Below are 9,578 nucleotides of genomic sequence, written 5' to 3'. Positions count from 1 at the left end.
TGCAGACATCCTGACTCCAGTCAGGACCACCTCCAGCCTCACCCACAGCCCCTGCTGTGTGGCCTTGGCCCGGCGTGGATGGCCACCTGGGGCCTGGCACACAGCGGGCCTACGGCAGCAGAAGCCCAGTGCTCAGGGCAGGCCCTGCCCACGCCCAGCTTTTGTGGGAACATGCTGGGGGGCTCCCCAGATGGAGTAGCAGGCCCTCAGGAAGGGGGACCCAGCCCTGAACCCCAGCCAGTCCCAGGGCTATCCTCACACAGCAAACCCACCTGGGTCCCCAAGGCAGTTCTAAGCACCAGGCCCCAGCACACGCAGGGACCACCACATAGGGGCAACCAGCACAGCCGTTGGACACCCTGCCCCGATCAGCCCACCTCACCCTCACAACCCAGGTTCATTCAGAGGAGATGGCCATGCTGGGAAGTGGAGCCAGGCCCTGGGGCCTGTGTGAGGGCCCCCCTCCCCCATGCCACCCACAGCCCCCACAAGAAGGGAGGGGCCTTGGTGTACGTTAATGAATGGGTCGCCCTGCCCACTCACCTGCCAGGCTGATGATGGGCTGTAACTGGACACCAGCACCACGTGCAGGGCTTCAACCGTCCCAGGCTGAGCTGCACCATGCAGTCAGTGCACAGCAGACTGGCCACACTCCCAGGAGGCCGGCAGAACGGGCATCCAGCCCCACTGGATAGACATTACATTGGGGCCCAAAGAACTGGGGCTCCAGCCCTTGTCCAAGACCCTGCGTCCAGCCAGGCACTGGTGGTAGGGCTGGGTGCCAGGGCGCACAGGGCACGGACTAGGGGGTAGCAGACTCTGTGAAGCACCAGGGTCAGTATCTCCTTTTGTGAGCCTGACAGCCCCCAGCTCCCTCTTGCCTCTGCCATCTGACACTCCACTTCAGAGGCAACAGTGGGCTGGGCGTGGCCCAGGGGCCATAGGCTGCTGGCCTTTGGTCACGACTCCCACCTCCTGGGTTCAAGCCCAGTGTGGGCTGCACCCAGTGGCAGAGGAGACAAGAGGCACTTCCAAGATCAGGCTTCCGAGACAGTGCCTCTGCCTTGGGAGCTCGGGGCTGGCTGGCCCACCCACAGGAGTCGGCTGAGTGCCCACTTCCTCAGAGAGGCCTTGGCAGAAGGAATGAGGAAACATATGCCCTGCAGTCCGGGTGGGACATATGTGGGGACACCATGGCCACTGACTGCACACATCAGAGCTGTCCACAACCAGTGGGTACAATGAGCCTGCCCACACACAACAGGACAGAAAGCCAGGAGGGCAGGGCAGTGCCAGGGCCACAGAGCACTGGTGTGGGGGTGCGGGAGGTAAAGACCTGTGTGAGTTTCAGACTTTGCAAGGCAAGGCCTCGTCATGACAGCTGGGTGCCCATTTGCAGAGCAGAAACAGAACTCACAGCATCGCAGCCGGGAGGAGGCAGCAGGAGGCACAGAATCCAGTGACAGAAGACTGACAGTGAGTGAGACACACCAAGCACTCCAGGTAAAGTGGAAAGGGGAATTAAGAGAACCACTCCAGTCGGTTCACCAAAGGCCTGACAGCCAAGGCTGCAGAAAGATTCAAAGCAGAATGTCACAAAAACATACACCTGGTCAGAGTGCAGAGGACGTCAGAGCCCTTGGCGCCTGAAGAGAACACGCATCACACTTACAGCCAGGGGTGCCGGAAGGGCAGCGTCTGCAGGGAATTTTCAGGAACTGACGTCCACGTAAGATGAGGCTTTCCTAGTGGGCACCTGGGGTGGGCGCCTGGCTGGCACAGTGGGTCCTCCCCCACGGACCAGGGGAGGCAATGGGCTTGGTCCACAGTCCAAACTACCACACGTCTAATGTGTTTGGAGCTGGAGGCCCAGAGGGCAGGAGAGAGAAGACTGCAGAACAAAGTCTAACAACCCGTCGAGTTCACAAGCTGGCTGAAACAGCAGCAACCAAGCACGATAAATATGAAGAAAAACCACTCCTAGGTATGTCACGGCCAACTCCTGAAAACCAAAAATAAAGCACAAATCTCAAAAGCCGCCAGGGAGGAAAAAAAAGAAAAAAAGACACATTACATCCAGAGAGGCAACAATAAACTCACTTCTGATCACTCACCGGAAACTATGCCAGCCGGAAGACAATGGAACGGCATCTTTAAAGAAGGAGACGAACTAGAATTCCACGTCTGGCAAAACTGCGCTTCCACAGTCAAGGCAAAATGAAGATATTTTCAGACAAATGACAGCTGAGTCATCAGACTCAACTACAAGACCTGCTAAAAGGGGGTTTTCAGGCTGGAGTGACATCCAGCAGAAGCTCAGGTCTACTGGATGGCATCAAAAATGGAACCGCGGCCGCCGAAAGGTGTTACAGCTAGATTAATGTCACACAAAACAGAACTTAATCAAAACTATCACTAGAGATAAAGAGGGTCAATTTGTAATTATGAAAGATTCAATTCAACAGAAATAGATCATCAACCTGAACGCACCTACAAAAACCACAAGGAGAAACAGCCCGTCAGCCACTGTCAACTCCTACACGGCTGTCACTACTCGGTGTCTCAGGAGACGAAATATTCAATAAGGATGTAGAAGATTTGTGCAATTAGCCTAGGTCTTACACACATATACAGAATGCTACAAACATCTGCAGAATGTATGTTCTTTCCAAGCACAGGTGGAGTATCTAGGAAAAGTGGCTGTATGTCAGGCCATAGACTTTGAGCAAATTTCCTGCCTTAATGCAAGGGAGTTAAATGTCAGCAACAGAACAGAAAACAAACTCCACGGGCACGATCCCAGCCCACCAGGATTGACAGCCACCCAGAACAAGTGTCGGTTCGTGGGGAGCCTGGACGCCTTGTGCGCTGCTGGTGGGAACACGAAACGGCGCCGCTGCTGTGGAAACCAGTAGGTGGTTACTCAAAAATTTAAACAGAGAATTACTACAGGATGCAGCTGTTCCATCTCTGGGTATGTACTCAAAAGAATTGAAAGCAGGGTCTCAAAGAGGTATCTGTAACCCCATGTGCGTAGCAGCATTGTTCACAACAGGCAAAGGGTAGAAGAAACACAAGTGTCCACCCACACAGTGGAACATTATTCAGCCTGGAAAACGAGGGACATTCTGACACCTGCTACAGCGCAGATTAACCTTGAAGGGTGTTATGCTGAGCAAAATAAGCCAGGCACAAAAACCCAAACACTGTCTCATTCCTCTTACAGGCAGTCCCTAGAGGAGTCAAATCCATAGAGACAGAAAGTAGGGTGGTGGGTTCCAGGGCTGGGGGAATGGGGAGTCAGTGTAACGGGGACACTGTCATTTGGGAAGATGGAGAAGCTCTGTGCACGAGTGGTGGTGACGGCTGCACAGCAGTGTGAATGCACTTAATGCCACTGAGCTGCACACTTAGAAATGGTTAACATGGTAAGTTTTGTTATATGTACTTTACTGCCATTTAAAAAAATGGAGATGGAGTCTTTAAAGAGGTGAATAATGTAAAGTGAAGTCTTTAGGGGGAGCCCTGATCCAATCTGACTGGTGTCCCTATGAGAAGAGGAGATTAGGACACAGACACACACAGAGGGATGGCCGCATGGGGACACAGGGAGGAGATGGCCATTACACTCCCAGGAGAACACGCCTGCCCACTCGTGGGGCTGGAGCTTGCCGCCTCCAGGCCTGGTTTCCCCCCAGCCCTCGATTCCTTGTCTTCATGGTTCAGGGAGGACCTGGGGCCACAGGACGACCCCTCTGCCCACACAGGAATCCCCAACAAGCCACTCCCAGGCCACCCATGGGTGGGCCTCCAAGATGTGGTTGTGGCCTATTAATCCAGACCCAAACAAGGGGTATGAGACCAGGGGTGTCCCCCTGGGCACCTCAGGGGAACCAGCTCCAGGGTGAGGAGGCAGCAGTGCCCCGACCTCCCCCAGAGGCTCAGAAGGCAGTGGACAAACTGAAAAGAGGACGAGGCCTGAGTCCTCTCCCAGACGTCCTTGACCGTGCAGCACTCACCCGGGTCAGAAACCACAGAACATCCCCACATGCGTGCACGTGTGTGCATGCGTGTACACACCTGCACCTCCATACACACACTCACACATGTGTATGACCACATGAGGGCAGGCATACAGATGTGCAGCGCTCACACACACACACGTGGGCCCACAGGTGTGCACACATGTGCATGCACTCAGGTACACGTTTGCGCACACATGCCTCGCTCTGTCCCAAACATAAAACATTTCCAGCCTAGTTATTTAAACCAATGCAATGAACCTAAAAATCGTCAAAAGGATCTAAAAAAGAAGCCAGGCGATGTGGAAATTCCCAGCAACTCTCCTGAATCACCCCTGGGTCAGAGAGCAAATAAAAGTGGCCGTGACAGACGATTTTACAGCTGCTGGGAGAGGGGCTGCACGTCCGCGGAGGCGGCTTCAGGAGGAGCTGGCGGAGAATTCACAGCCTTAAATGTTTTTATTACTGAGCAAGAGAGACTGGAAATAAATGAACTAAACATTCGACACAAGGAGGGAAAACAGAACAATAAAGTGAATCCACGGGAGGCAGGAGGGGGTTGCAGATAAAGGCGGATTAATGGATTGGAAACAAGAAAAATGGGGGAACTTGTCAGTAAATCCAAGAGCTGGCTCCTCAAAATAAATAAATACAATCAACAAACCTCTGCCCGGTCTAATCAGTAGAGCTCGCGAACACGGGCAGCGCGAGGGCTGAGGACAGGGCGCTAGGGCGCCAGGATGACAAGTGCCGAGTTAACACGCTGGATATTCTTGATGAAACTGACAATTTCCTAAGGCAATATAGATGACCTGAATCAACTTACAAAGGGTTTACAAAGCTATACCCACAACTGCAGAGCGACAGAAAGAGGCATGTGATGGGGGTCACTTCCCCTCCCACTCGATCCCGGGACAGAAGCCCACAGTTGGGAGGTCCAGGGCTGTGGGCACCACGGGAGGGTGGCCCAGCTGAGCATGGGGGCCAAGGTCGGGGGCAAGGTCAGGGGCGTGAGGGGCTCAGCACCTGCGGGCTGGTGGCCCCTGTGAGGGAACCAGGGCCTCCCCCAGGGCTGGGCAGAGGGCTGGGTGGAGGCCGGGGGAGCCGGGCTCTGCTCGCCCTGGATCCTCACCACCCTGCACGTTGACCCTGACTGCCTCTGAGCTCCATACCCCACCCCCATCCCTCCACGGCGTCCAGAGAGACGGGGAACCCAGAGAGAGACAGAGGCCAGTGGCCGGCCAGCAGCAGGGTCCCCGGCCCTGTCTGGCCTCACACGGTGCTCGGGGCACATTTTCTCCCCCTGGCATATTGTGTAAGACTTGCCCACAGTGGTCCGGAGCAGGTGTGGTCTCTGCGGGAAGATGGCCGCTGCTCAGTGGCTGCAGGCCCACCGCTGGGCCCTGACCTCTGGCGCCAGTTTCTGGCACTGCTTCCCTGGGAACCTGCTCGCTCGCCAGGCTTGCTGACGACGCCCTCACTCTCTGCAACCTCCGCGGAGTCCGCGGTGTGGGGCCCTGCCTGCTCCCTCTGGCTCCTCCCTCGGGCTGCGTCAGCTCCGCTCATTCATGCTCCTGTTTTGTTCTTTCCTTCTTCTTTGGCTTTATTCTTTCTTTTAACCATTGTTAACTTATGTATTTATTTTACAATATAATTTTCAAACTGAAGTGTGGTTGATGTACAATATTCTATGTTACAGGCATACTGCATAGCGACTCACAGATTTTTAAAGGCTATACTCCATTTATGCCGACCACGCCCTGTTGGCCGTATTCCCCACGTTGTGCGTACACCCTGGCAGCTTATTTCACACCTGGTAGTTTGTGCCTCTTAGTGCTCCGCCTCCATCTTGCCCCTCCCCCTCCCTCTCCCCACTGGGCACCACTCGCTCCTTCTCTGCATCTGTGAGTCCGTTTCTCTTCTGTTATGTTCACTGGTTTGTTGTATTTTTTTAGACTCCACATGTAAGTGATATCTTACAGTGTTTGTCTTTCTCTGTCTGACTTATTTCACTAAGCATAATGCCCTCCAGGTCCATCCATGCTGTACGTCGTAAGCAAACACAACATTGTAAATCAACTGCACTTCAATTAAAAAGCAAACAAAAAACCAACCCATTTAAAATATGGGCAGAAGAACTGAACAGACATTTTTCCAAAAGAAGAAATGCAGATGGCCAACGGGAACATGAAAAGTTGCTCAACATCACTTATATCAGAAATTCAAATCAAAATCACAGTGAGACGTCATCTCAAACCTGTCAGAATGGCCATCATCAAAAAGAACACAAATAACAAATGTCGGCCAGGATGTGGAGAAAAGGGAAGCCTTGTACACTGGTGGTGGGAATGAAAATTGGTGCAGCCACTATGGAAAACAATATGGAGGTTTCTCAAAAAACTAAAAATAGAACCACCATATGGCCCAGCAACTCCACTCCTGGGCATATATCCAAGAAAGACAAAAACATTAACTCGGAAAGATACATACACTCTGCTATTAACAACAGCATTATTTATAATTACCAGGATATGGAAGCATCCTAAGTGCACATCAGTAGATGATTGGGTAAAGAAGATGTAGCACATATACACAATGGAATATAACTCACCTACGAAAAAGAGGATATTTTGCCATCTGCGGCCTTCATTCACTTTTTTTTTGCACTTCAAAAACCAGAAATTTATAACTGGCATAAACATTTCCATTGCATCAAAAACAACAAAATGCCTAGAAATAAACTTAACCAAGTAGGTTACCTATACTCTGAAAACTGTAAAACATTGGTGAAGGAAATTGAAGATGATACAAAGAAATGGGAAGACATCTTGTGCTCTTGGATTGGAAGAACCAACATTAGCAAAATTGCCATTGGCTTTATTCTTTCATTCCCCGAATTCGGTGGTCAGAAAACAACCCCTGAAATGTGACTGCTGGGAGCACAGGATGGATTTAACCCTTCTGGGGGAAGGACAATATTCAACAGAGACCGTCTGTGGCCCTCAAAATCCAAAATGTTTACTATCTGGCTGTTGCAAGAGGAAGTTTGCTGACCTTTGTTGAATTTCTTAAATTATATGCTCAGCTCATTAATTTTCACTTTTTTCCTAACATAATCACACAGGGGTATAAATCCCCTCCCCCAGTCACAGCCTCAGATGTATTCGGCAAGTTTAATTTGAAGCATTTTCATTGTCATTCTGTTCTAAGTATTTTCTAACTTGTGATTTCTTCTTTGACCGTGAGTTGTTTGTTTGTTTGTTTGTTTGTTTGTTTGTTTTAGTGGAGGTACTGGGAATCAAACCCAGGGCCTCCGCATGCTAAGCGTGAGCTCTACCACTGAGCTGCACCCTCCCCTGCACCCCCACACCCCCACATAAAGTGTATTTTTGAAATTTCTAAACATACGAGGCTTTGTGTGCTTCCTTTTTGTTTCCGAGTTGTGTTAAGAAAATATGATCCATATGATATAAATTCCTTGAAATCAATTGACATTCTCTTTCTGGCCCATTAATGGTTGATTTTGTACTGGGAATTAGTGCAATTTCCCAATTGTCAGGAGCTGCATTTCACAGACGTCCGTTAGCTGGAGCTCACTAACCAGAGCGATCAAATCTTCTATATCCATATTGCGTTCTTTTGAACAATTAACTACTATGGGAGGATTAGCAAAAAATCTCCAAGGATGGTGGGTCAGTGAATTTCCGCTTGTAATTTTGTCAGTTTTTGCTGCAGCAAGTGACTGGGAAGTTACACATGTGGCTTTCCCACCCACTCACAGAAGAGCTTAGCCCATTTTTCCCATTATGCTTCCTGGTACGTTATTTTGACCCCCTCCCCTCTCACTCTTGACCCTCGAGCCCCACCCCCAGGCTGCTCCTGCCTCAGGGCCTTTGCACTGGCTGTTTCTACTGCATGAACATTTTGCCCGGACGCCCTCCCTCTCTCACCTCCTCAAGCCTACAGCAGGGCCCAGCACCCAGGAATCGGTCAGTCAACAGCTACTGAACGAGCAGGTGCATGGCTTCCTGAGACCCAGTTTCTGGCTTTTCTACAGAGGGATCTGTGTCTGCCAGGCTTGCACCAGGAGTCAGGAGGTCACAAGGACGAGACTCCTGCCCACAGGTTCAGGGTCCTCCAGGCAGTCCCCCTCCACCCAGAGGCCAGACAGGCAAGGGAGGCCCAGGAAGAGGGGCTAATTCATGCTTTCACTGAAGATGAGGTCTCCGACCCGTCCACTGGGCGGGGTCCACTGGGCGGGGTGGCAGCAGTACAGGGCTGCCGCTGCCCTTGGTCACTTGGCTCCCGCCTGGAGGGAAGCGGGCGGTCTGTGTGGTCCAAGCACTGGCACTCGGGCAGAGGTGGCCAGAGAGAACTCAGGATGAGGAGGGAGATGGTGGGAGCGGGGGGGCTATCTCCTATCACTGGCTTCAGCATTGCCTTTGGTGGCCCAGGGCCCAGGCCACCCCCATCCCTTCCCTGAAGCCACCTGGCGGAGGGAACAGCAGGTGCACGATTAGTCAGGACAGAAGCCAGAGAAGGCCCAGCGCACAGGGCAGCAGAGAGAGGCAGCCAGCACGGTGGCAGGGGTCCCGGGTCCATCCCTGAGGGGCTGCCTTCCAGGCCTGGTCTGCAGAGGCCCCTTGACATTTCTAGACAGTGGGGGACAGAGGGGACCAGCATAGGTAGGGAGCAGGTACTACAGGGTTGGCCCAGGCAGCCCAGGGTAGGGCCAGTCCTGGAGGATGGGGGTCTCTGGGGGAGGATGAGGGGGGTGTAGTGGATGCTGGCTAGGACAAGGGGTGCTGTGGGCAAGTGGAGGGGGCTGCCGTCCAGCCTCCTCCCGGCCTCAGCCCCCTCCCCCTCAGGAGCCCTCTGGAGACCCTGCCCCGGGGACCTGAAGTGTGGGACACCTGAGGAGAGGGGGCAGGGTCCAGGGGAGAGGAGGCCTCAAGGCAGCCCTGAGGGGAGCAGCCCGGGCCGCCTGGAGCCCTAGGGGCAGCTGTCTCGGGAGGGACCCCACCCACTCCCCAAGGCCGACGTGCCAGCCCTCCAGCACTTCTGCCTGGCCAGGTCTGCTCCAACGCGGAGGACCCTGCAGGGGACTGGCGCTGAGAAGATGCCTAGGGATGGAGCCCCAGGCCCCCTCGCAGACCCTGCCCAGTCCCACCCACACACCCACCACCCCAGAGGGCCCTGGGGTCGCCTGCCTTCCCCCAGTTCAGGGGGAAGGGCTTCCACCAACACCTGGCCCACCCAGCGCTAGAGCAGCCCCCAGGCGCCCACACCACGTGGCCGCAGTGAAAGGGCTCCGGGAGCCGCCTCCCGCCTGCGTGCTCAGCCCCGGCCCGGGGCGAGGCTCACCCCAGGCAGCCATGTGGCCACGGCTGGGGAAGGCAGACTCGACTGCACCTGTCCAGGGTTAGGTGAGTGACGCGGGGACCCGGCCCAAGTTGGGCACCCACGTCTCAGGGGATGGAAAGCCCTGGGCCTGCCTTGGGGGCAGCCAGTACCGGGGTGAGCAGGTTACGGGGACTTACCTCGGAGAACCAAGGA

Source organism: Camelus dromedarius, chromosome 1 (assembly GCF_036321535.1).
Source record: "Camelus dromedarius isolate mCamDro1 chromosome 1, mCamDro1.pat, whole genome shotgun sequence".
Classification (NCBI taxonomy): domain Eukaryota; kingdom Metazoa; phylum Chordata; class Mammalia; order Artiodactyla; family Camelidae; genus Camelus; species Camelus dromedarius.
Note: the sequence above shows the minus strand (reverse complement) of the source record.